This window comes from Giraffa tippelskirchi, chromosome 8 (assembly GCF_054371585.1).
Source record: "Giraffa tippelskirchi isolate mGirTip1 chromosome 8, T2T-mGirTip1v1.2.pri, whole genome shotgun sequence".
NCBI lineage: Eukaryota > Metazoa > Chordata > Mammalia > Artiodactyla > Giraffidae > Giraffa > Giraffa tippelskirchi.
Window position 1 is genome coordinate 90,028,108 of NC_137282.1, and position 5,249 is coordinate 90,033,356.

Below are 5,249 nucleotides of genomic sequence, written 5' to 3' on the forward strand. Positions count from 1 at the left end.
TCATTAAAAAAAAAAAATACTGCTTTAGATACTTTTGAGCTTCTCATAGCAATCACAAAGGAATCAGGTCATTTCAAACCATAAAAAAGTGTTAGTCACTCAGTCGTGTCCGACTCTTTGCTATATTTATTCATGAAACTTTCTCTACATCTTCCACTGCAGAAGCCTGCCTTTGCCTTAGTATCTCTTGTTTCTGTCATTTATTCAATGACTGATATCTTTACATTGTAAATTACTCTATTCTCTTGTGTTTGTTTAGTTGCTAAGTCATGTCCGACTCGTGACCCCATGGACTGTAGCCTGCCAGTCTCCTCTATCCATGGAATTTTCCAGGCAAGAATACTGGAGTAAGTTGTCATTTCCTTCTTCAGGGCATCTTCACAACCCAGGGATCAAAGGCAAGTTTTCTAACATCACTGATCATTCAAGAAATATCCACATTAACCTTCTAGCAAAACAGTTGCTGCCTCAGCCCCAATATGTGAGATTAGGTGATTCTAAGTAAATATGAGGAAAAATTGTAACATTTTTTGCTCTCATTGATATTGTTTTCCTAGCTCCAGAAATCCAGATTAAATGGATCTTGCAGAGCACTTCCACCTATTCTAATAAATTGATGTCAATGAAAACTAACATTCATTTTTGGGTAAAAATCATAACACTGTTTTTGAAACTGAAAATAATGGAATAAACTAAACAGCAAATTCATGTATCAAGGCAATTATTTATCACCATCAAAATTCACGTAACTAGAAGTTCTCAAATTATTTATTTTGAACTCAAGTAAAGACAATAAGGCCACGGCAGTCATTTCCTCGTCTGTGTCAACGGACTCATTTTTCAGTTCCAGCTCCCCCTAAATTCCTGTCTATAGCTTTCACAGCTTTCTTCTTGCACCTCATGGGCACTACATCATTAGCACAGATTTTTCTCATTTTGAAAGTGAAAGTGTTAGTTGCTCAGTTGTGTCTGACTCTTTGCAATCCCATGGACTGTACTGTCCTTAGAAATCTCCAGGCAAGAATACTCCTCAGATCAAAATCCCATTCCCTAACAGTTTTCAGATTATCTGCATTTGAAATGTCTGGAATCTGGAGGCCATATTCTCAGCAGTAAAGAATCTGCCTGCCAGTGCAGGAGCCTCTGTTCCACCCCTGGGTCAGGAAGATCCCCTGGAGAAGGAAATGGCAACTCACTCCAGTATTCTTGCCTGGAGAATTCCATGAACAGAGGAGGCTGGCGGGCTACAGTCCATGGAGTTGCAAAGAGTCAGACATGACTTAGCGACTAAACAACAATAAGCAGCCTTGCAACAGTGGCCAATCCTGCTCCAGGGTCTGCTTGATGAATACCTCCCAGGAGCAGTGCTCATGGCCCTGTCATTTCTTTGATGCTATTCTGCACCTCAATTCACTCCAGCTCACTACTGTATCAGTGCAAATACCTTTCAACTAATTTACAAGCATCTCTCTTTCAATATCCTACTTTTGGGGGATTAAGATGATTTTGAAACCAGTGTAGTTTTCACCAATAAGGTCAGGGCACAATGCCTTTCATTCTTCAATTTTTCCTTTTTATTTTTTTCTTGTTTGAGGACCTCTCTTATAGGATGGATGACTTTTTTTTCTTGCCCTACCCTTTTTCCTTTGGTGCTTTAGGCATGGCAGCATCCCCGCAGCTGGGTACCTCCCTCTGGCTCTCTGACTCCACACGTGGGCACATCACCATCAGGCAGCATTGGGGAGCTCACAAGGCGACCCTGGCCCATGTCTTGCCAAAATAGATAACAAGCAGGTCAGTCTTTTAAATTTACAGTGTGATGGAAGAATAGGATTAGTAATGTCTTTCCTGCACATCTCAAAGGCATCATTCCAGCCTCTGAAATGGTACATCTATGCGATTTATCCACTGTTTTTCTTCAGTGGAAAAGTGCTTTTTGAATGAAACTTTTTCCCTTCTTTAATTTTAGGCTGTGGATAAATATGTTGTTGTCACTGACTAAGAAGTATATACACTAATATGAAATAATGTTTTTAGAATATCTGTGCACAATAAATGGAATGGAAACTCCTAGCCTTTACATTTTATTATACTTGAGGTTAGGCCTGTAAATTGCTTTGCTTCTCCCACTCTTTTTCTAAGCTTGAAGTCTTTCTTAGTCACCACCACTCACTAAGAAGCTGCTCTTTGTCTGCACTCCCACCATGCATTCTTGCTTTCTCTTCTTCTTTCCCCAAAACACTCACAAAACAACTGCTTTTTTGTAGCATGTGTGTTGCTTCTGAGCCAAATTTAGTAGAATTTTATAAATGCCCACAAAGCATGGGCGGGCTGGCAATCCAAATGTGATGGTCATGTTCTTCATTTTGTATGAGACTTCCAGAACTTCATACACAGAACTTATTTTTTTCTTTTGAGATATTGTACACAATATATGCAAAGAACAGTCCATTTGCAGTCACACAGCATGGGTTAGATTTCCATTCCCTCTGCTTACAGCTGAGTAACTTTATTCTTTATCCTCTATGAGTCGGACACGACTGAGAGCCTTCACTTTCACTTTTCACTTTCATGCACTGGAGAAGGAAATGGCAACCCACTCCAGTGTTCTTGCCTGGAGAATCCCAGGGACGAGGGGCCTGGTGGGCTGCCGTCTATGGGATTGCACAGAGTTGGACACAACTGAAGCGACTTAGCAGCAGCAGCACTTGTAAAATTGGGGAAATATAATTTCCCATAATCAAATGAGAATGTATCTAAGTTATATAAACATTGTGTGTGACAGTAAACAAGAACTCCATTTTCACTTTTCCATATAGCTTCCTTTCCTAACTGGCTATATATTTTTAAAATCTTTCCATGCTGCTAGTCATCCAAGAGCTTCCTTGGTGCCTCAGATGGTAAAGAAACTGCCTGCAATACAGGAGACTTGGGTTTGATCCCTGGCTCAGGAAGATCTGCTGGAGAAAGAATGGCTGCCCACTCTAGTTTTCTTGGGCTTCCCTGGTGAATCAGCAGGTAAAGAATCTGCCTTCAACAAGGGAGACCTGGGTTCAATCCCTGCGTTGGGAAGATCTTCTGGAGAAGGGAAAGGTTGCCCACTCCTGTATTCTTGCCTGGAGAATCCCATGGAGCCATTCATAATAATATGTAATGCTTCTGCAGTGATTAAAATAAGTCAGGAGTTGAACTGTAAACTCTTTTATAGAAATTGTGTATATGTATGTTTGGGTCATTTGTATATTATAAAATTCAGTGTGTAAATGGTGTTCAAGGGCATTAGAGGGATTTTTAAAAATTCAGGTATGAAGTAATTTCTTATGGAATAATAAAATAATAGCATGAAATATGGCTCAGAATATGGATCTTTTATCCCTGGCTGAGGCAGATTTTAGTACCACTTGTTAACTTTTTGTACTTCCATATGTCTGCTGCCCTCTGTTGCCCTCTCTTCTTTCCTTAGAAATGTCCAAAGAAAATCTCTTCACCTTTTTCTTCCCAACCCCAAACGTCTTTTCCTCCTCCTTCATTTTATTCATCTTTTCTGATGCCAGTGTTCCAGGCAGTGTTTAGACAGATTTATCTTCATAGCTTTGCCCTGATACATAACACACAAATAATGATTTCTACATTTTTGGAAGATGGTACTAGGAAATTGTTTCTTTAGACTATTGTACTGAAAATAGTGATGTGATGCTTAAATTTCTGTGATGTTTTGCAAAAAATATAAATACATTTCAACGGTTGCAACAAATAAAATGCACAGTGTTTACACAGTGATACAAGAATGCTTTCCAAGTGAAATTAAAGAAGCCAAAATTATTACAGTATATAGAAGAAAACTACTTTTGATTTTAGCAAATATTTAAAATTATATATAGGTCATCTAAGCCAAAAACCTGAAATCAGTCCCAACTGGTCTCTTTTCCCTACCCTGGAAGAACAATTGATAGACAAATCTTGTTATATTTTTCCTTTTAAATCTGCTCCCTCCACAGATGTTTATTGTGCTTGATTCTGTCCTAAATAGTGGAGAAAGAAACATGAATAAATAGGCAAAAATTGATGTCATTGTAAAGCTTACATACTGGTGTGTGCACTGGTAGAGGGTTGGGGGGGATGAGGAAGTGGGGCAATCAAATAAGTATGTAAAATATACATTTTGTCAGAAATGCTTGGAGAAAAAGTTAGTCTTGGGGAAAGAGCACAGGGAGTGCCAGAAGGCAGAGGAGTGGCTCCCCGCTCAAAGAGCCAGATGGGGATTAGGGTCCAGGGATGAAGAATGACCTGGGAGGCCCTGGGCTTCTGGTGGTGACTGATGTAAATGGGGATAAAGGACATAATGAGATTTTTACTGATGGTGTCAACAGAGATAATGGTGGTGACGCTAGCAGTGCTGGGAGGGGGCAAGCCAGTGGGGGTGTGTGTGGGGGGACTTCCTGCAAGGAGAAAAGCTAAGGCCTCTAATTCATTCTTGCCAGTAGTGGTGGTGGGGGCAGGGAATGGCACCCCTGAGAGCCTGCACAATTCCTAGACCCTCTCTGGACTCTTGCCAATGCAGTTTCTTCCTCAAATCTCTCCCCTCCTTTCCATCTCCCCTTAGCCCTCTTCCAGTTCACACCGATAACAGCTCTGCCAGGGCTATAGTCTTGCTTCCAGGAGTTCATTTTTCACACAATCAGATAAACTACCTGAAAAACAAATCCGGCCATGTAATTTTCACTCCAGACCTTTCTCGGTCAAAAATCATGAGCACATAAGCTACCCCCTTGTTCCTGGATCGTGTTTCTGTTCAGATCGTATTTTCAGTTTAAATCATACAAAGTTGCTCTTAGTTACTGGCCCAGAGCATTCTTTCATCCTACATATTCTTTTCTTGCCACTCCTTCGAGGTGAAATGCCCTTTCTCCTTTCTTAACCTGACAAAATCTTTCTCAACTTTCAAGACACGGCTTTAGTGTTCTTACCTTCAACATGCTTTTCAAGAAGCCCAGATAAAGTACTGTGTCTCAGAAGTACCATTCTACCCTAAGCATACCTTTTGTGTGGTATCTAAAGTATCCTGGACTGTTAGATCCATAAGGACAAGAACCATGCTTTATTCATCTGATGCTCTCAGAGGACAGCAAGGTGTCTGTTTATTAAGCAAATAAAAATCAATAGGCTACATTGAAACTCTGCTTTGCTAATCCTGTTTTCTGACCTGGAATGCAGTCTGCCGGTTGCCACTGATATGGTGAGAAATTAGT

The 5,249-nt window shown here is 40.4% G+C and overlaps 1 pseudogene; it reads right to left on the bottom strand.

The window, feature by feature from the left end:
- Window positions 1-721: 721 nt before the first annotated feature.
- LOC145518993 (translation machinery-associated protein 16-like) lies at window positions 722-5,022 on the bottom strand (annotated as a pseudogene).
- Window positions 5,023-5,249: the final 227 nt, after the last annotated feature.